This window comes from Rhipicephalus microplus, chromosome X, assembly GCF_043290135.1.
Source record: "Rhipicephalus microplus isolate Deutch F79 chromosome X, USDA_Rmic, whole genome shotgun sequence".
Lineage (NCBI taxonomy): Eukaryota > Metazoa > Arthropoda > Arachnida > Ixodida > Ixodidae > Rhipicephalus > Rhipicephalus microplus.
In genome coordinates, this window is record NC_134710.1 from 243460867 (window position 1) to 243483591 (window position 22725).

Sequence of the window (22725 nt, forward strand, 5' to 3'; positions counted from 1 at the left end):
ACAGTTCTGCGATAAGCAATCATTCTCCAGAAGCGACCGTCAACTTTTGTATGCAAAGATGGGTCATTGTGGCAGCATCGGTGTGTGTTAGCGCAGCGAATCAGGCAACCCTGTTTTACTGCCCTTCTTTAAGACTTTTTGAATTGTAACTTGTGGTACCTTCTGGGTAGGTTATTTGAACGGCGATTGTTTATTACTGAATCCCCAAGTCGTCGGGACGCGCTGCAGGTGCACGTGGGTAATTAATTATACGTGCAGTCGTGACCAATCTGAGATGCCGAATTCATGTTCGATCAAGGATTACTTCTAACGTACCTTGATAAATGTGATGTATACTGAATTACAAAGGATACCTTTCCACTTAGGCGTTTAGGTGTTAGGAATGCTTTTGGCCTTGCCTGCTGCGTTTAGTCGCTATGACCTTTACACGTCATTTCAGTGTTCTCTCTCACATTGTTCACGAATGTAGTTACACCGATAGTCGCCGCCTTCTTTTCCTTCGTCGTTCACTGCATAGCGTGTGCTTATTAACATACTCCTAAGGAAACGCTGGCTGCACATCATTACGGTGACGCTGGCGAATTCAGGGCATAGCCCTATAAGAATTTTTATTGTTCCGCTAATAGAACACATGGTATTATTTTACAATTGGTGCCGAAACATTGTGGTGTCAGTAGCAACCACATCGCCGATGACGCTACCCGAGGTCACTTCGCTGTAGAGTCCACATAGCTTGTAATATATATGTAAGTAGACGCTGCTAGAAAACTGCGCGACATGGCGCATAGCGCCACGCAAGCTCACGGGAGTTATCCTCTGAAATCGAACCATCGCTTTTACGGCCTTGATGCATTATTTATTGATTGATACGTGGGATTTAACGTCCCAAAACCACCATATGATTATGAGAGACGCCGTAGTGGAGGGCTCCGGAAATTTAGACCACCTGGGGTTCTTTAACGTGCACCCAAATCTGAGCACACGGGCCTACAACATTTCCGCCTCCATCGGAAATGCAGCCGCCGCAGCCGGGATTCGAACCCGCGACGTGCGGGTCAGCAGCCGAGTACCTTAGCCACTAGACCACCGCGGCGGGGCCTTGATGCATTATTACAGCTGCAGCTGCCAACAAACATTTCTCGACGCTGCGCTACGATGCAGTGTAGGTCCTCGGTCAGCGTAGAAGTTTATCAACTCTATATCGATCACCTTTTGGGCTACTGTGCCCCATTTGACCAACATCGCCAGACTCTCCAGCGTGCCTTTTGCAGATTTCATGATCGGCCTTTTCCCGAAGAAAATATCTCGGGGTCTCATAAGTGATCAGCGCGAACTGGACTTGGTCTATAGTTAATATCCCCGCCTTTGTGTTTCTTCTTCTTTCTCTCTCTCACTGTCTGATACGTACACGCACGCGCGCACACATACACACACGCGCGTGCACTTACTCTGTAGTGTTGATAGATTAATGTAACAAGTTTGTGATTCCCACTCCCTTGTGCACCATAACAGTTTTACTTGTGAGAGGCACTCTCTTTCACCAGTAAAGTTGTTGTCGTACATCGGACTCTTACGTGTGTCGGTGTTGGCGAGTTGGTGAACGTTGACTTTACATGCGTGCTGCGTGCTCAAACTATTGAACAGCGCTACGTATCTCATCTCGCCCTCTCTATCGCATCTTCGTCTCTGTTTAACTGCACAGCGTAGCCGTCCGTTACACGAAACGAAACTAAGTACGTGCGAATTATCAAAGTGACACCCCAGGTGGTCAAAATTTCCGGAGCCCTCCACTACGGCGTCTCTCATAATCATAGCATGGTTTTGGGACGTTAAATCCCACATATCAATCAATTATCAAAGTGACAGGTGTCAAACCAGAATCATGAGGAGCTGGACTTTCAAATGAAAGGCTGCTCTCCTGCGTGCTGAAGACGAGGTTACCAGATAATGCTGGTTGTCTAACGATGGGTTGTAATTAATAGGAGGTAGGTTGGCAGTGATCGGCAGTTCGGCACTGTACGGTGTTGCTTTTGCTATGGCTGAGAGCCTCAAGTTTAGCTTCGGTTTGGCAGAGCGTGTGCTTACGTAGGTTGCATGGTGCCCTCAAGGCCACGTGTCCTCGTGCACAGACATGACATGTGCGTACAGTTAGCTTTTGGCGCACGAACGATTCCCCTCGGCCGCGCGGGTGGAACGATGAGTATGGGGTGGTCTTCATATCGCGAAAGTGCAACCTCCTCTCGTGCGTATATCTCTACCGTTGCCAGTCTTTGCATTCGCCAGCAGTCCCGGCGCCCGTATCACGCTCTCGAGGACCCTGCAGCTCGCGGAATTTTCTTTTCTTTCGGGGTGCTTTTCCAACGGATGTGAACCTTGCCTGCTTTCCGTGCGTGGCAGTAAAGGGAGAGTCCTCTGTCTCATGACCGGGCGTTTACCTGTGCAAAGCTGAGTGGTCTCTAGATACACAGGGGGAAACTTAATATTGACAGGCCCACTTTATCGAGGTAGCCTAATGTCTGGCGAGGCGCTCGATATCTGCTTGTATGAATGGGAACGTGGCCTCTATGTCGAGGGCCCCATAATAATACCATAATGGGGGGGGGGGGGGAGTTAGCGTCTCAAAACCTTGATAAGATTATCAGAGGCGCCGTAGTGGAAAGCTCGGGAAATTTCGAACATGTGGTGTGTTTTAGCGTGCACCGAAATCAAGCATTTTCGACTCCATCGAAAATGCGTTGGCCACGGCTGGGATTTGATACCGCGACCTGAGGGTCAGCAGTCGAGTACAAGAACTACGTGGCGTATATCGAGAGCCACAGTCAAGAATAAAAATCTTAGCTGTCACTGTGCGAGATTTGAGCCTGTCAAAATGTCATGACTATGTTGCCCAGCAAACGTAACAGAAAAAGTGGTGTGCCGGCGCATCGTCGACGCTCTTAATAAAATCGGAAAGAAAAAGAAAGCACATTTTCAAGTTACATCTACACGAACTAGCACATCTCCTCAACTCGCCGGGCCTAAATCTCGTTGTTGAGTTCATAGTGGGTAGGGCATACTCCCTCGAACCGCCTATAGCGAAGCTCTCGAAAACGTGGTCCTATCGGTCTGCCCCAGCCCCACTTCTAACTCGACTTACTTCGAGTTTGTATTTATCTTGGTTTCCGCATGCTCTACGTGAGCAGCGAAGGCAGGCTTACCAAGAGTGCGTTTACACGCGGATCAAGTGAGTTAAGCCATCCTGTTCGCAATTCACTCAATATAGATGTACCAAAGCTCAAGGTCACAATGCACCAGCGTTTACGTGAACCCGATGACCGGATTTCGGCCTGACCAGCCGTCTCGTCAGGTTAATTATCGGGTTCGTGTTCGCGCTCCGTGGCTTCACGATCGTCTAGGTGACTAAATGATGCTGTATTGAGACGTGGTAACTTTAACTGCCTGTTATTATTATAATAACTCTTGTAATCATCACTTTAGGTGTCCGAGTATCAAGGGTGCCATAGAAACCTCGAGAGCTCGCCACAGTCTAACAGTATCTGCTGAAGGCATCTATCAGCCCGGAGACCTTTTAGGAAGACCGTACATAGATGCCTAGTTTAAAGGTAGTATTATAAATGTGCTTTGAATTTATATTGGACCGACACGGCCTGTCTGTCGCTATACTGAATAATTCCAGTGTTCTGCCTCTGTCAGTGTGTAGGACAAGCGATGAATATACACGGCCGCAACTTTCAGTAACTAGCTCTGAAGGCGACAGCACATTGTTGCATCAGGAATACCTGTATTGGGAAACCATTGCGCGTGTGGCACTGCATATTATATAGTAGTGTGCGCAAGGTAGCGCAGTTTTCATGGCGTTACGCTGCTGGGCTTGAGGTCACCAATTCGATACCAGCCTACTGGGAGGAAACAGATGATACCAGCCTACTCAGCTGTATTAGAGTGCCCGTTAAAGAAACATAGGACTGACTTCGGAGACCTCCAACGTGGTGTTCCTCTTAATGAGCTGTTTTTTTTTTTCTTCGTAAACCTTTACATGTGCATTTGTGCTCCCGTGCGTGCTTGGGCGTGATCCCAGTTTTGTTCATTTCAGGTTTCATTTTATTTATGGCTATAATACATAGTTTCTTTTCAAGCCCAGCGTCAAGTGTCTTGGCGACCTAATTCACTCCATCGCTTGCTTCCTTTTTTTTTCTTTTGCCATTGTTTAATTAGGTGTCCTAGATTTGTTTTTGTGATATGCTGTTCAGTGACTAGAGTTCACGAACTCAAAACACACATGCAGCACCAGCACATGTCTGGCCCTCTCTGTCTTTTGAAACCGTACGTCGACACCTTCTGTTACAATACAATAGTGAGCGTGTTAGCGGGTCAAGCGCTACACTTTGCACCTTCGCAGCTCTTCATTGCTGACCGGAAGCGGGGAACGGTGGGGGAGGGGAGTAGTGAACGGTTGCCCGAAGGCGTTGCCCAGGCGACCATTGGCTATCGTCACGCGACGCCCGGGGTCCCTTTTTTGCCGGCCCAAGTGTTGAGCAGCACGCGACGGAAACAACGGGGCTCGCGAAGACGTCGTCATCCGCTCACTGCTGGGCGTTTTTCCTCGTCGCTGCGCGTGATCGGACTCGTGGGAAACACGCCGTGTTGCGAGCGAGGCAGGCTCGCCGCCAGCACGCTGTTGCGTGGGAAGGGAACGAGAAATGGCCGAAAAAGCGAGTCGCCCGCCATTTCCTCCGTCGAGAGCATGCGAGGAGCCGCTGCCAGTGGTCCTCTACGCTAGGCCAGCGCAGGGACAAAAGAAGGTCCTGGGAAATTTTCGCACGCGCGCACGCACTCGCGCGCAACTTTCTCGCCCGCTGGCTTCGCTTCTTCCCTCTCTTGTCGTCTCTGTCGCGACTCCACGAGAGCTTGACTGCCCGCTGACGTCAGCCATTTTCCTTCCTCTTGCGTTGCCTTTCTGCGCGTGCTCCTTGTTTGTACGGTCCTTACAGCTGCCTCAAGGAGCACTGTGCAAACGGCGCGCTGTCATACACCGCTGGCCATACGCCTAGACGCCCCTCGCGTGCGGCACGCAGCTTTGACGTCCCTCAAAGCTTATGCATACACGCAGCCGCACAGATACAACTTGCGCGTCAAATAGATGGTTGGGGGTGAGGGGTGCGTTTGATCTCTGAATCGTCTTCTAGGTTTTCGCTGCTGAAGTAAACAGGGCGAGATCAAACATTGGCTTCTGTCGGCATTGAGAGCGCCGAGTATACCGGCTCTGTAAAGGTGTCGTCGGCACCATTGTCACGTATGCACCGCTGAAGCGCTTTTATGTGCTCATCAAAGAGTCTAGAAACGTAATTATGGCATAAAAACACGGGCACTAATTTTTGTACCTTTGTCATGATCTAGCTTTACGCGGCGGGTCTGCGTATGAAGCTGTGCCGTTTATGTTGTGTAGGCGCAGTAGTTAGCTTTACTGAAGAATCGGTACACATCGTGTCTTTGCCTTGAAGTAAGCGAAATGACTCCTTCACAGTAGCGAAAATATAAATAGCTTCTCTAGGAATAGACTCCAGATAAATGCGTAGAAGGCGAGTAGATTCATGTGAAAAACAACTACACGAAATTTATATCATAATGTGTATCTTCGGAATATACCGTATATTATACACTTCTTCGAGCGTTTTTCTTCGTCTCTAAATTCGACAAATCTTAGAATAGAAGCATATCACATTTTTTGACGAACCGTCGTCCGAATGGCTCAGTAAGGATGTACTGTATTACAATCGCGTTGTCTCTTGCCCCCCCCCCCCCCCCACACACACACACACAAGAAAAAGAAATATGCGCAAGCTGCCTGCATAGCGGCCTGCAACGCCAGAGCTGCGGCTGCTGCTATACTCTGCAAACAAACGTGCACCTTGCTATCGATAACGTTCGTTGCTGAAGCTCTTTGGCGCAGCAACAAGTAGGCTGTTGTCGATCCCAGCATCGTGCCGGAAATATATGTATCGAAGGATCGCGATGGTCGAGTCCACCTTAGCGGACGCTTCTCCTTGAATTTTGTACGTGCGAGCAAGAAGCAAGGCGGAAAAAATGGGCGCAGATTAGGCGCGGAACCTTGTCGATGCAAAATAGAGCGCGCACAACTTATCAACAGATCTAATCATATTCTAATCTAAGCAAGCATGTGAGTTTATCGTTACCTTCATTATTGCACGAGATGGTGGTGTATTTAAGCTTGAAGGTCATACCGCGAAGAATTAGCCTCACGGACGAGGTCACACAAATACAGGCGCTATCTTTGAGTAAAGCTTGCTACGAAGAGACGAAGATTTACTCATAACGGGGGTTAAGATAAACACGAGCACGTGTCAAGGCAAAACGTAACAGTACTAAGCAGATGTCAAACTCAACAACACTGTAAAGTATTCACGCAAAACGAAGGCCAGGAGAATAAATGAACTGATGGCGAAAGGCAACGTCGTCCCTGTTACTTATTCTTTGCGCTATAACCACCGTGACGGAGGATACCAACTAGCCAAAACCGACACTCTTTTGTGGTATAAAGGTGGATTCGCGAATTTTCTGGTCTCGTATATACACTGTAAGCAAAAACTATCCGAGTTTGGGGTTTTTGCGGCTCATGACCTCTGAAAACTCTCTTGCGTTTAAAATTACTACCTCGTGTAGGAGTAAAAGATGGTACATGACATAGTTTTACCACCACCTCTCAGGCAAGTAGTAAAAGGATGTCAAAATCCAGTTTTACCTCGTAGGGAGTTTTCTGTCACGTGATTTTTACCCTGCGTTTCAGAGTTTATTACCACGTGACTGCAAGGTGCAGCTGCTTCGGTGGCTTTTGCCCCATACCCCCATCGTTACGCTCTCAGTGAATCCTAAAGGTACGCGAAGACCACAGATTTTTTTTTTTTTTTTTGGCATCGACGTGCCTCAGGACCTCGAGTCAGCTACTTTCACTGGAACTGGGGGCAGCATAAGCACAACAAGCGAGAACAGCAGTCTGTGAACGAAAAAGAAAAAAAAGACAGGGGGATCTCAAAAGAAGAAAAAAAAAAGAAAACCTGCTGTGGAAAGTTGTCCTGCATATTTTCTCAAATTGTTGGCTTTTGCTTGGCGGTGGTGCCTTGGAGACAGACGGTGCAAGAAGCTCGGTATCTGTGTGTCTGGTTGGGCTGATGGATCTCACGTGTTTCCTACATCGTCAAACGACAGTGCTCTTCCGAGCGCCTCCGAACCTGCACGTCGCGGATATCTCGCTTCCGAGCCGAATCGCGAATATCTGCCAGTGGTAACAAAATCAATCTGGTGTCATCGTCCGTGCTTGCCTACTGGAGAAGCAATAAGCGAAATGCTTCACTCTGTCGTCGGCACCGAGCCGCGGCCGCCAGTGACCAGTGGGAGTGTGTCGCCGGGGCAGGTGAAAGAAGCATCGCATATATTTTGTTCCACAGTAGGCGATGTCTCCGTGAGTAAAGTGCTGCCCGAATTTCCCACCTCATGCACCAACTGTTCTCAAACATGTAGCGCGAAGCCGATACGAGGCAGACGGAACCAGCAAGCGGCTGCCGGTGAGCACGAAGAAAACCCAGACGGTGGTCTTTCGTTGGAATTATGCATACACCGCCCCGTCCCCGTAAGATAGCGGTCACGTGTTCATTTGTGTCTGAAATGACGACGAAATTTGCACAGGATATGTGTTCTGTGATCGCCAGCTGTGTTTCATCGGATAGCCGTTCTCCTCGAAAAGGCCTAGTACGCCGTCGATAAGAAGCTTGTGTGCAGGCGTGCACCGCTCCTCTACGCCCGTTGTGATGAATACGTGCTGATACTGTGTTTGTGCACCGTCGCTCAATGAAAATCATTGAGCTAGCATGGTTTGTGCGTACTTAGGCATATTTTATGGACTTGTGCATCAGCAGTGCTAACACGCGTGGAGCCATGAGCCCGGTGTGCCAAGTAATTATTAGATACTCAAAAAGATGAGATTGGGTAGATTTATAATAAAAGGTCGGTGTGACTTTTAGTTCCCTGCAGCCCACCTTAAGTTTACGCTTCCATCTTCAACCGTTGTTGTTAATAAATGCAAAAAAAGAGCTCTCCTACCGGTCCTACAGAGTCGGTCAAAAAGTCGTGCCTATATATACCGGATTGTCAAAGTGTAGTTGAGCAACGCGTGCAGTCTGTTCGAGTGATGCATTATTCTGCATTCGTTGTGTGTGCGTGTTTGTCTGTATGTAAATCTATGTTTCACCAATTCTGCCTTTAATAAATTCATTCAATTCTGCTATTTAATAAATTAGTTGACTCTGGGCGAATGCACCCGTCAATTTTTATTTTTTACCACCAGAAATAACTCCCAGAAATCACCTCAAAAACCTTGTGAAGGCAGAAAAAATTTACTCTCTCTATACTCGCTCAAAACCTCACTGGGGTAAATAATTACTACTCTCCCTACGTTCAAAAACTCAGTTAGCACGAGAGTAAATTTTTACCTCGATAGAAGGTGGTAAAAAAAAACCCAGGAGAGGTAGTGCGCTAGAGGACAAATGGTTTACCCAGTTTATGAGGTTATTTCAGGTCATTTTCGTTTAGTGTCGCACACATGTAAACCTTATTCTAGTATTGCTTTTTATTAGAAATAATTAAAAATGTGACCAGTAAAATTGACATACTTATGCAGGGGGAGGTAAAAGGTTTAGAGAGTTTTTACCTGTGTTCCCGCTTTAGTTGCATCGCATTGGCGGCGATATATATATATATATATATATATATATATATATATATATATATATATATATATATATATATATATATAGCGATATATATATATATATATATATATATATATATATATATATATATATATATTTTGATTATAAGTGAAACCGGGCTCCCGGTGCGCCGCCGATGACGCACTGGTGGGCGGATTACGTAGCAACGTTGCTTTAGCAGAGGGGAAAAAAAGTAGATAGGCATGCGTGGTACATATATATATATATATATATATATATATATATATATATATATATATATATATATATATATATATATATATATATATATATATGGGATATGAGCGTTGTCAACAAGGAAAAATATATTTATCCTTGTTGACAACGCTCCCGTTGTGCCATATCGCATACCTTCACGAAGACTAACTGGCCCATTGAATTATTACTCCCACTCACTATATATATATATATATATATATATATATATATATATATATATATATATATATATATATATATGTTGCCTCTTCAGTTGGCCGACAAAGTTCACCCGCGGTGCAACCATTACTGGGGTTACATGATACGAGTACATACGGGCTTCTGGCGCCACATTTTCGCCTGTTTTGTGTTTAGTCAAAATACGTGCCGGTCAGTTTCAAATATGACTGAGTGCTTGCAACGTGTGCCGCGTGGCGAGCGTTTCCTTGTATGCTCTTTGTGATTTTGTGTATACGGCTGGTATACCAAGAGCGCGCACCTTGTATCTGCAGCTTGCTAATGTTGTCAAAGCGTCGGGTGTTTTGCTTGTAGTTTTTTTTTTCATTGAACGATGACAGAGAGTCTCCTAATGGGACTTGATGTTCTCCGCCATCAAGATGGCTTATAAGCAGTCTTTGAGCGTCTTCCTTGAAGGCGCATTCTGGATCCTTCACACCCGGTAAACGAACGCCCAGGCGCTTAGGTTTTCCTTGTTGTTCGCAATGACAGCCTACTTTATGAATATGCTGTTGAGTCGCGCGCCTCGAGCACTCTTGCGCGACAGTATGCTCATTGTAGAAGTCCCGTCACGTACAGCGCTACTGTTTACATATTACCCGTTCGTGTTTATCACACTTCTTCGCTTTCAAGCCCCTTAGCCAATCGCTACCTGGTAAATATAACTGAATAGCTTGAACCATGGAGATGTAGCACCCGTCTATGGTACACGGATTCAGAAGATAACCGGCGGAAGTTTTTCGTATTTGTTTTTTGAGAGAAGACAAATGAAGTAGTTCTGTTCACAAGCTTAAAGCTTAGGTATATGGGAGCGGCTGGCAGTCAGAAAACAAGGAGGAAATTTCCTGTGATGGCGAGTCCTCACTTTCAGCTCGTAGCATTCACATCTTGCATTTCGCATGGCCAAGATTACGTGTGTCTTAGGAGCGGATACTCGAAACACGTGACCCGCAATACGCTCATTATACCTATGGTGTGGTATCGACCCATTTTGCTCTGACGTTGTCCTCGGGGAAAGCGTAGCGACTATAATAAGCAGATCCTGTAAGTACTACGACGATTCTTCAACGCCACGAAGAAATGCTTCCCACGACCCTAATGAAACTGAGCCCCCCCCCCCCCCTTCCCACAAAAAGAAAGAGTAGGCTGCAAGAGCTCGAAGTTTTTTGCTGTATATCTTGAAAATCTGGCTGCGTTAGAGAACTCATTGGATTTATACGTGAACTGCATTCGCTAGGTTGCCGTCAGTTTCTTTATTTCGGCACACGGGCTTATTTAGGGCAGGCTGCCTCACTACAAACACGCGTTCCACTGTCCTTGCGTCGCTATGCTCTTGATCTGTGCAAAAGTTGGAGTCGTCATGCAAGCGTTAGCTTCAGCGCTCGATCATCACCATACTGTTCACGAGCACTTTGAAACGTCGGATGTTCTTCTGAGTTTCTAAATATTCTTATTTTTTTTTTTTGGAGCGTGGAGGGTCGTCTCTGATCAAGCGTCTTCGATTTGTTCTGAACAACTGTCTGCGCAGGCGGGAACAGGGACATACTAACACATTCGTAATGCGTCGATTCGAGTGTGTCGTAATTAAGGCTAAAGTAGAGATAGTGCAAAGTGCAACCATAACCATCTTAACAACCGAAATTCAGTTAATAAAAATGTTCATTAGCCGTATTAATTCTTGTGCTCGTGAAGACACGCCTTATCTTTGTTCTTCTGTAAGGTTTCGTATTATTTGTAACTTCAACGCAAGCCTCTACTGTCATCGCAGTTTACGTTTCGCAAGGTCTTCTCCGTGTCGCTTACAGGCATCAAGTGCGTATATAGTGAGAAATACAAGATAATTTTCGTTTAAGATGCTTATATTGGTGGCTCAATGCGTATAGTGTATCAAGAGTCAGTAAGCAGTTCCACGTATACTGAGTTTGCCGTTCTCTGGAAAGCACGAATGCCATCATGTTATTTTGCTTGCCTGAAAGGGTTAAGGTCACGCCATCGCGGCTATTTTCTGCCATCGCACGTACCGGCCAACATTGGTTATACTTGTACGGCCTAGCGACGTATTTGACGGTTGAAGAAGGATAGAAAAAAGTGGAATGTTTCCTCGTTTGCACCGCGTTGCCTGAGAGGCGTACGTTGTCGAAAAAGAAAAAAAGAAATTGCTACGTTAAACTGCCTATATACGTGAAGGTGCGCGTCCCGTTTCTGTCTCGATCGACGCAGCGCCGGCCTGCAGTTTGATTCGCTGAAGAGACAAAGCGAAACCGGGCTCCCGGTGCGCCGCCGATGACGCACTGGTGGGCGGATTACGTAGCAACGTTGTTTGAGCAGAGGAAAAGAAAAGTAGAAAGGCATGCGTGGTGCACAGGCTATGACATGCACCACGCGCAGACGTTTTGCACCACGCATGCGTGAATAATGCGCCCATTACGTTGCATGAAATCTATAGCTCATCCCTTTTGATTGGTTGAAAAAGAAGCGAGACAAGGAAACTTACGGAGGCCGCGCTAAATGCACAAAAAGATTACGTTTGGTCCAGTGTAAACGATCATCTGTGTGGCTCCGTTGATGATGTCTGAATCGCGCAATGCTTATATCCTATAAAAAAGCATTTTGAAACCGCGGCCAAGGACGCCGTTAGTCTTGCGCGTATACGGGTGCACCGCTAACGGCCGGCTAGTGACGTTATCACGCCAATGCTCGCCCGATAGCCGCTTCGTATTAGGCGTCAGAACGTCGTATACGCAACCGCGAGGCAATTAATGGTAGGGGAGTCGTGGTAGAATTAGGCTTCCAACGCATCTTTGTCAGAACTGAATGAGGATGCCTCAAATGCTGATGACAGTCCATTCACTTCCTTGTCGCAGATGGAGGGAATCTTTTCACGCTCGGGGCTTTCTTCCTCGGTCTCTCTCGAATTTTACTTTGGTTTACTGGCACTAAAGTAGAGTGGAGTGACGAAAACTCGTGTTCTTCCGCGCCTTTGTGAATGGCCTGTTCTTTGCTATAGGTTCAGAACCGCCGTCGTCCATTGTATGTTTTATTATTTGTGCCGATCGGAGAGAGTGCATGCCTTGCACTTTGAGGCTAAAAACAGGGAAGGAGTGTTGGATTCCCGCGCCGTGCTTGTCGGACACGTTGACGTACACACAGTATACGACGCGCACATTCTTGGTCGACGGGCAACGGCATCGTATATTCGCTTCGTTAGGCGTCAAAATGTGACCGAACTTCATGGACTATACGCAAGTTTACGCTTTCCTGCATGACTCGCGAACGAGATTTGTTGTTGGGCTCACGAAAAATGATGTAACTGCGTTGTAAAGGAGCGCATATTTCTCCTGTTCCACTGCGCCGTTCTGTCATTTTCCTCCCCTAGTTAGCGTTGATAATGCCATAAGCGGGCGCACGGGGGATGTGGGGAGGGGGGGGGAACAAATTATGCCATATACTATGACTAATAGGAAGAGGCAAAAACGTTTGCCCCCCCCTACCCCCCCCCCCAAAAGGGGAGCCCTGCGATCACTTATATATTGTCTCTCTTAAATTCATTGTTGATACTTTACGTCACTCACTGAAGACTTTCAGTGCTGCGCGTTACAATGTTAACCCACGTGGCGCATTGCACAGTACAACACACATGGCGGCATGATCGAGTCCTTGGAATGCTATACATGCCATTGTATTACATGTATTCGAAAGAAAAAAAATAAAGTAAATGAGCACAGCCACTTCACGTCGTTCACAAGCATCACGGCAACGTCGAAAAATGATTCAGGAGTTTTGTCGGGTCCCTTTTACCTACGTTGGCGCGTTTAGAGTGTATTTTATCACTAATTAGGAGAGCGGTGCAAGCTCTCCTCGTTAGTGAGCCGTGACAGAATCGCATTCAAGTGTATAGCCGTTATTCCAGTGCTCCTACGAATTTTATTACGAGAGACTTAGAGTTCTGGTGGCGTAATGTCGTTTTCTTAAAATTTTGCTTCTCTTTTCTAGAGGCCGCGTTGGTACGCGAGAACTCCCGTATCTCGCGTAACAATACGCGGCATACGTGATTTGAGTCAATATTGACGCCAGTTCTGCGCATGTTTGATCGATGCTTCCTGTTCAGAAACCTGTTCGCATATTCTAGGGCTGTCCTTACGTAGCTGCGAAGCTTTATTTCGTTCAATCTTTTTGCCCAGTGTGCATAGTCAGAGCATAATTAAAGCTTGTACCTCTACTAGTGCCGGTGCGCTAATCGTCTGGCAAACTTCTCAGCGATTGCGGCGAAATCCATCACGCGCTACTTCGAATTCGGTTGAGCAATCGCGTTAGCTTCAGTAGTCGATAGGCTGAAAGTAAAATAATTAAAAAAAAAGACTATGCACGCCACTGCGACCAAGCGCTTCCTGGAAGCGGGCGTGTAGGCATGTAGAATCCGTGTCCTTCGCTATTCGATAGGTTTGCACGAGGGGAATATTTCGGCCACGCAATTCCGGAACAGTGTACGAGCGAGACGGCGCGTGATGTAAGCGCTTTCATTTCGGCAGCGCCGCCTTATATGGCGACGCCTCGTGTGCATAGCGCCAGCGGAGCACTGTGGGGCTACCCTCGTATACGTGCCCTGGAATAGCAACAGAAGAAGAAACGCCATTTTGTAAGGGACACTTTTTCCCGCGCCGGCGGACCTCCGCACACGGAAGCCCGGCCATCCGCCGATTGTCCGTACCCGTGCAGCCCGCCGTGTACGCTGCGGAGAACGTTTTTTTTTCTTTGTCCCCTTTTTTGTTCTCTTTCTTTTGACCAGCGCTGATAGCTACGAAGCGTGCGTGCTTATTTTGGGGCCACTGAACGGAAACGCCGAGGCAAGTGCAAGGAACTGAGGGCCCTCCGTATATTTTGGGCCGCGTCGGTCGCCGCTCACCGAAAAAGCGCGATCGCGACGACCACTATGCGTGCGCTCGCTGTGTAGCGCGGTCATTTTCGGACCCTCCACTGGAGGCATAACCCAAGGCCACGCACGAAGAAGGCTGCTCCGCATCTTTGGTCGTATTTGGTTCGGTCTGTTGGAACAGTTCGGGATACTTTTCAGATAACGAGAGAAAGCACTCATGCCGGCTTGACATTGCCTCTTCTGGCCTGCCGAATTGTGCTTACAGGAAAATAATGAGGTGAAAACTGCAGCATCATGAATGTCCATGATATGACGGGGGTACGGACTGTAGGCGGGGAAGTCGTATACAAACGAATGCAATACAGGGAGAAAAGCTCGGCTGTATTGATTCGAAATATGTGTCAAGGCACGAATATCGCTTGTGTAGCTTATAGGCAGAGTTCTTAAAAAAATAAACAAATGTCCCGAACAGTCATGTGCTGGCCGCGTGCTTGGGATCCCTGCTCTAACCACTGCTTTGCGTGCGCATGTTTTGTCATGTGCAATAACAAAAGAATGCCCAAATAAGCAAGCTAGCGCTAACGCTTACCGCATTTTGCACAACGGCGATGGTTTTGTGCGTATAAGTTACGTCGTGCAAGCTAGCCAGTTGAGGGGTTTGGCGCGCGTACAGAACTAACGCTTGTGGGGTGTTGTCCAATCAGAATTCAATCGATTGTGTGGGCAGATAAGTAAATTATGAAACTTCAACACTGTTATACGCGCTGAACGTCAAAAACCTGTTCTCGGTAGTATTTTTATTACCAAATGATTTGCAGTTATGTGGTGTATTAAGTTGGGTACATTAGTACAGTTCTTACATTTTTTTTGTTCTATAGTTCAAACTACGCAAATGCCTGTGGCACTTGTCGTCGTATGTCATCAACCGTTCACAGGCTCTGATCTATATGTATGTATTCTTGTGCATATGCTTTATTGAGACGGTTGGTCACACTGCAGCCACACCAGATGACTAACATCTGCTACTGGCGTTTTACATTAGCAGTTTACACTTTTTTAATGAAAGCTCCTATCGTTACCTCAAGAGCGTTCGATGCCTATCTGTTTGCGTATCGCCAGGCATCGTGAACCTGTGACGTGTTTGCAACGCAACTACATTTCCTTCTTGCATTAAAATTTCATTAAACTCTAACCCTACTGCGCACCTAGCAACCAGGAGTGGGAGGGTGGGGGTGATGAGGGAAAACTCAATTGATTTACATAGACGTCGGCGGTCTTTATTTTTGTCATTGTTCTCCGCGCTTTTGTTCGGCGCAACAGAGTTTGACGGCAGCTGCTGGCGACCTTGGTTCTAATCTAGCAGCGAACATCAGGCGAGTACAGGTGCACCGGTAGTGGCGAGAGCTACCGAGTTGCTCTCTGCAGCGCCGCAGTCGGCGCTCGGTTAGCGGTGAATCGGCCACTTTGGACAACTTTTGCCCAGAGCAGCATACTGAGGCTCAACGTCCTAGTGAAAGGGAGGGGGAAATAAAAGCAGCAGTGACGAGGTGCCTTCATTATGCCTACCCTGAGTGCTTGTGTCATCTGCTCAGCTCGTGCTAACGTTGGCCTGTCGGCTCGCATAGGCAAGCGATATATTATGGTTTCTGCATGCCTCAACGTCATTATTATATTTTATAGGGAACGGAAGCGCAGTACGCCTACGATAACATAATGTGTTTCTCAGCAGCCGGCGAGACTTCTCGCATCTCACACCACCTGCCGATTGCTTAGATTGTGTTTAAATGAGCTATATCTACCGATCTACGTTAACTATTCTCCGAAACGCCGGCGCTGGGCGTTTTATGTCTTCTCGCATGAATCGCCGAGCCTTACGGCAACACTATAGCATCACGACTTCCAAATTATAGAACGCCTATACCGTGCAGTGGTTGTACTACAAAATTAAAATACGGCCAGCTGACTTGTGCTTAGACAAACGTGTTTCACGAAATAACAGCGCATTCTACAATGCGTGCTCTTGCCCTATTAGTCACTCACGCCCGCTTCAGATTTAAAAAAGACTGCGCTAATTTTGATGGCATGGCGCCAATCTGTGGCAGCTCATTCTGCGTCCTAAAAAGGGTTGGAGCGTCGAGATATCCACTCCTTGTGAAAGTTGGTGCTCATATCTACTTTACGTACTTGTTACTGGCGCGTGATTCATATTGCTCAGATAGTAGTTGAGGGCGCTTCACACTCTGTCTGTCCTCCGTCTCCTGTTCACGACCTGAATTTCGCGCCACTATCATGCCCAGATAAGCACCTTTGGCTGCGAAACAACTTCCTAGAGCACGTGGAGTGGCAGGTGGCCTGCTATACAGTGGTTGTCTCAGCGAAGAGTACAATCAAGCTGACGTGCATAATCCACTCTTAAGATAAGCCATAGAATAGGATAGTCGCTGTCATAGCGCTCGAAGAATCGCCTCAAATGCGATAATGAGGTCGGTGTGTACTGACCTTAGCAAGTTAAAACAAAGGTCAGTGTGAAAAATTACTTATCGTCATCTTACTGCTCGCGTTTATCTAACGCTCATAATGTGAAGATATGCCGTCCCTGCAACCCAGAGGGAACATTACAGCAAAAATGCACGCCCTGCCCACAAACAAGTGACCATGACATCGCAGGCTCCCTCTAACGCTTCCCCTCTCATTCACTGAGCGTTTTAGTATACTGCGTACAGCTGCAAATTCTTAGTGTATACAGTTGACTCGACGCAGCCCTGTTTCTAGCAAGATATGTCCATCCCGAACGCTTTCATTCGGACGAAAGTGGAAACGTTTGCTTATGTTTCCTCGTCATGTTCGAAATGCAGCAGAGGGGAGGAGGAAATAACTTTATTGAAGAAAAAAATGGCAAGATGTGTAAGAATTGTCTCCTTCCCCTATAGGTGGCGGCCATGAGTCCTTGCGCTCTGGTGGCATCCTCAGCTTGTCGAAGGACGTCGAGTAGCACTTCTGGGCCTGCGCTTCGCAGTTTGGTCTCCGACTCCTCTCCATCGCTGTATTTTTTATATTGCCCTATCACTGAGGGGCGAGCGCACAGTATATGATTCAGGTCCGCCCTTTGATTGCAGAACTTACTCAAATCTGAGTACATCTCTGTAGTGATAAGTTACCGGGTTCGGGAACGTGTTGGTTTGTAAGAGGCGCCATGCCGTCGCCTGCTGCTTGTTGAGCGAGGTATGTGCCGGGGGCAATCGGGCCCTGCCTAGCCTGTAGTGTTTTGGGATCTCTTCATAACTAACCATGCATGCGGTCCCTCTTTGTCCCCACACTTCGCGCTGCGCCTGTTCGGCTGGCCAGTTCTCCAGCCAGATCGTGAGCGATTTCGTTCCCGGGGAGGGATGAGTGAGCCGATGTCCATATAATACCCAGATGTCCATATAATAGCAGATGTCCATATAATAAGTTAGTCAGAATTCTTAGCGGTTTCTGTGAGATCCATCTTTTGGTATAATTTTTAACAGTGGTTTTGTAATCGCTGATCCGACTTAGGCTTTTGTGGATGCTAGTGCGATAGCCACCTCCTCCGCCACTTCTGCCCTATCTGTACGTACACAGCCACCGACGGTGGAATCCCTTTGACTACCATGCATGTTTGGGCCATACTCGTATTCTGCTGCGTCTAGATATACCACGTCCCAGGCGTCGCTGAACTTCTTATGTAGGGTTTTCGCTCTTTCTATCCTTCTAGCGTGGTGATGCTCAGGATGCATACTTCTAGGTAATGGAGGCACCAGACATTACCCTTTTGCCTCCAGCGGAATGTCTTTTTTGACCCCATGTTGTACGTTGTACATGACGCCAATTGTGTCCTAAATATACCTGCCCGTAGTGCTCTGAGTTAACCGATAATAATACTGCAGTATTAATAGAGCTAATAGAGGCCCACACACTGCCCCGCTGCGGTGGTCTAGTGGCTAAGGTACTCGGCTCCTGACCCGCAGGTCGCGGGATCGAATCCCGGCTGCGGCGGCTGCATTTCCGATGGAGGCGGAAATGTTGTAGGCCCATGTGCTCAGATTTGGGCACACGTTAAAGAACCCCAGGTGGTCAAAATTTCCGGAGCCCTCCACTACGGCGCCTCTCATAATCATATGGTGGTTTTGGGACATTAAACCCTACATATCAATCAATACAGGCCCACACGATAACGCATGTGCCATCGTGTGGTCCTCTATTATCATAGTGTGGGCCTCTATTACCTCTGCGAGTGTGTTATGTAGCCTATAGAGCCCAGAACTTGTCGTTCGTCGTATTTAGCGGTAGACATATAAATTATGCTTTCCTAATGATGTAATCTATTTTGCTCTGTTCGGCTGTGTGTAGTTTAGTTTAAGATATGGGGCGAAAGCCTGGACTAAACGAATTTGTGTTCCTTCATACCATATCTTTTGTTGGCCATTCGTTGGCTATTCGTATATATATATATATATATATATATATATATATATATATATATATATACATATATATATATATATATATATATATATATATATATATATATATATATATATATATATATATATATATATATATATATATATATATATATATATATATATATATATATATTTGGTATTTCTTGAAAGTCTTCCTGGATTCCGGTCGAGTTATAAGTCACCAGAAGAAGCGAACGAGCAAACGAAAAAGGATGCTTTATTGCCAACGTTACGGCCGGGGACCGGCCTTCACGTATGCTTCACGTATGCCCTGACGAAGGCCGGTCCCCGACCGTAACGTTGGCAATAAAGCATCGTTTTTCGTTTGCTCGTTCGCTTCTTCTGGTGACTTATATATATATATATATATATATATATATATATATATATATATATATATATATAAGGGAGAGAAGTGTATACCTAAGGGCTCGTATTTCCGTGTTTTAACACAATATTAATGAGATATAACAGACAGTAATGCCAAGGAATGTACAGGAGAAGTTATTAGAACCAATGGAATGTAAATAAGAAGAAAGAAAAGTGGATGAAAAAATTACCAGCTTATATATATATATATATATAAGAAGTATCATGCTGGCCCTGATAGTGTGGAAAGAAGCGTAATTCACACAACGAACGTTTCAGCACAGTTTAGTCCGACGTTTCGGCCGTGGGACTGGCCTTCGTCTGGGGATACAGAGCATATATATATATATATATATATATATATATATATATATATATATATATATATATATATATATATATATATAGATCGCATTACTGTGACTGATCATCACTGTATACCGAAACGCGAGTCATATTTGCGCTGTCTCATTTGATTAGGACCGATCGTTCTACTATCCTCTATGCTATGCCACTGCTTCGCGAGTACTCACTGTGTTCATACGTAAATCGTCTTTCATGGCAGGATTTTGCTGTCACTGAGTAGTATCAACGGCCCGGCTGCTATGTAGCGTGTGACTCCCGCTTACAATGTGTCGTGTTTTCTCATTGTATGAAGCTAATTCCCACGGTGCGTAGATGAACTGTGGCCTAGCCCCTTCTCATTCGTGTCATCTTCACAGCCGGCGCGCACACGTGCGTCACGTTGTCCGCACACTATAGCTAACAGTTCGCGCTTAGCTCTCGCGCGGACGTACATAGGTGTGGGCGCCGCCGCCTCGAGAATACAAATTACGCCGTCGCAGCGTCTGCGTCTCCACTGGATGCGCGCTGTCCTCTAATGGCCACAGCAGAGAATGACGCACTCGGCCGCTTGCACGCCTTATCGCGACGCAATAGATTCGGCAAGCAAGCCTAATCGGTGTGCCCTGCCAATAGTTACTGCTTTCTGGCTGGCGGCTCAGCTGCATGCATGTGAGCAGCGTGGCTAATACGATGTAGTCGACGTCAGTGGAAAGTTCATTTGTCCTGTCATTCTCTCCTAAGCATTCTTAACGAAAAAAAAAGTGGACTACAAGTATTCTGCCTGCAAGGTGGTGGCCAGTTTTCGTTAGCTTTGTGGTCGATTATATATATATATATATATATATATATATATATATACACGTAAAGAATCGCCATAATGGAAAGGAATAGCCTAAAAAAACCATTCCCGGCCTTTGATCGACGTCACTGGTGGAGGGAAAGTGCAGCTACCTTCGTTCGAGGATGGGCCGGTCTCTTTGAGTTATCGTAGCAGCCGCGCTTTAGTCGCCGTTTGTCAACTGGGGGATGTAGGGAGGGAGAAAGGGCTGCGCAGATTAGATGGTCGGACGTCATAGAATGACCACAGAAGTTAAAAAACAGCGCTAAAAAGACGGGACAAGACCTGTCCTGTTGTCCTTTCTTTTCTTGTCCCGTCTTTTTAGCGCTGTTTTTTAACTTCTGTGAACATGAACCAACCAGCCCAAATGCGTACGCTTCCATAGAATGACGTCATCTGAAGGAGCAGGGGTGAACTGGCGTGGGCAGTTCGGTCAGCATAAAAAGTAGGTGCCACCGATACCAGGAAGCCCCTTCGCCTTGTTTTTCTCCCTGCCCTGCCCGAGAACGATGTTTCTTGCTGACGTTCGGACGCGTGGACACCGCAGTCGAAAGCATGGGAAGACGTCAGACATTATCTATGGTGCTCATTTCGGAGTGATTAAAGGAATGCCCAACAGGCATTCGCAGAATGTTTCGTTTGCCACGACGTGGATAAAAACAGCGGAAACTAAGTGCAGCTCTGCGCTCCGTGTGTGCGCCGCAAAGTACCTGTGCCTCCATGGCGGCGTCATTGGCTGCCTTGGCGAAGTACAAGAACACCCGTGTACTTATATTTATGGGACCAACCCCAGTTGGTCAAATCAAGCCGGAGTTCCCCAACGAGGCGTGCCTTCTATCGTGGTTTTCGTACGTGAAGGATCAAAAATTGCTTACTCTCTTGATTTTTGTTGTTGTGACTGATTGAAGCTGGCCGCAGAAGGAGACCACGTCTTTGAAATAGACACGCTACGTTCAAATACAATGTCGTAAAGAAAGGGGGATGCCTGTATAAATTGTCAAGTATAAAGCTACAAAAAAAAGCTGCGCATTTTGATGAACACCAAGCATAATAGTATTTGAATCAGATATAATTCAAAAAAGTCCGTAACGTACGCACCATGGCGAGTTTAAGAACTAATCCTTCCTGTGTCCTTTAAGAACTAATCCTTCCAGCATGTATAGTTGTGAGAGGTATACTTCTCACAACTATACATGCTGAACATTGGCGTATTCGACGGTGAGGCGTTACATGCATACTGCTGCTGCAGTAATGTATATTGGGAATACCTTGTAAACACTGTATAAATCTTCTCTGCTCTTGGATTCTCTGATTGTGTTTCATGTCTTGTGTTTGTTTTTACTCTTTTTTGTTATAAATTAGTATACACTGTATAATCTGCTTAGTTAAACTGTATGAATTAACCTTTTCGTGTGCATGTCAGTTGGTGATGCGTGAAAACCTGCTCGTACATTTAACCTTAGAACGTAGAACTTGTGCATTCACGTCACTTTATCCGCACCGTTCAACTATAGAGCACTGTCTGGCGAGTCAATTTTTTTTTTACTAGTATTTCGGAGTGTTGTAACGTGATTAACGGACACTCTGTCATGTAATTTTACGCAGTCAGTTTGAGTGAGCCATCGTGTAACGCAGGACAGCGGGACGTGTTTGTTTCAGTATAACGTTTCTCGCAAGATGCGTGTAAACCATAACGGTCGGGAGTGACTACACGAAGCGTGTTCGCACGCTGTGTCTCCATGCAGGACGAGACCGTGCGCCGACGGGAAACTTCAGTGTATACGTGCACTTGGATGTGTCTTCTTCGGCTTCGCGACTGATTCAGCCCCTCATCGTTCACGTACTTAAAGGGGCCCTGCAACACTTTTTGAGCATGTTCAGAAAATGCTGCCGATCGGTAGTAGAGGCTCCCGACAACACACGAACCAAATATTATAGCGCAGCGCGCGGCCTGGAATACACTATAAATTATCAAAGTCAGCAAAAAAAATTGCTGTATTATATCTCGACAAATCACGCAATTAGCCCAAAAATCACTCGTAGTAAGCGCATCTTTCCATTATTGGCTGATTTGAACATGGCGCGCTCGGTCGTTACAGAGATCGCCGCGGGAGGCCGTCACTTGTCCACGCGTGGGCGCGCGATCGCACTGAAAAAGCCACGTATTAGAAGGAAAAAAGAAGAAAAAAGTGCTCAAGGTCACGTGCGCCTCGTGACCTTGAGCACTTTTCACACTCCCATCCCTCCCTGTAACACTCCCATCCCTCCCTGCTTACCTTCCAGCGCTTCCGTCGGGATGAGAGAAGAGAGAATGTGATTGCAGCGTGTGACAATCCTTTGTAACTTTGCTCGTACTGTACGGATTCTTAAAAGTTTTGCGGCGTGGAATTTGTGAGGCAATACGCTTTTCCAGTGAATTAATTTCATGGTTACTCAAAAAAGTGTTTCAGGGCCCCCTTTAGGTTAACCGTAAAACATGCGTGTGTATATCATGTGTAAACGTAGTCGCAACTGCACAAAGCTAAGCGCAAATTAAAATGGAGTTGCTTTTGGTGTTTCATAGGTGCAATACGG

At 46.4% G+C, this 22725-nt stretch overlaps 1 protein-coding gene and 1 long non-coding RNA gene across 10 annotated transcripts in view; one reads left to right on the top strand and one right to left on the bottom strand.

Annotated features, from left to right (window-relative positions):
• Positions 1-22725, bottom strand: part of LOC142776040 (uncharacterized) — a 204974-nt gene that overhangs the window by 160665 nt on the left and 21584 nt on the right. The gene's annotated exons all lie outside the window — the stretch shown is intronic.
• Baldspot (elongation of very long chain fatty acids protein baldspot) overlaps positions 1-22725 on the top strand; it is a 148425-nt gene that overhangs the window by 123721 nt on the left and 1979 nt on the right. The gene's annotated exons all lie outside the window — the stretch shown is intronic.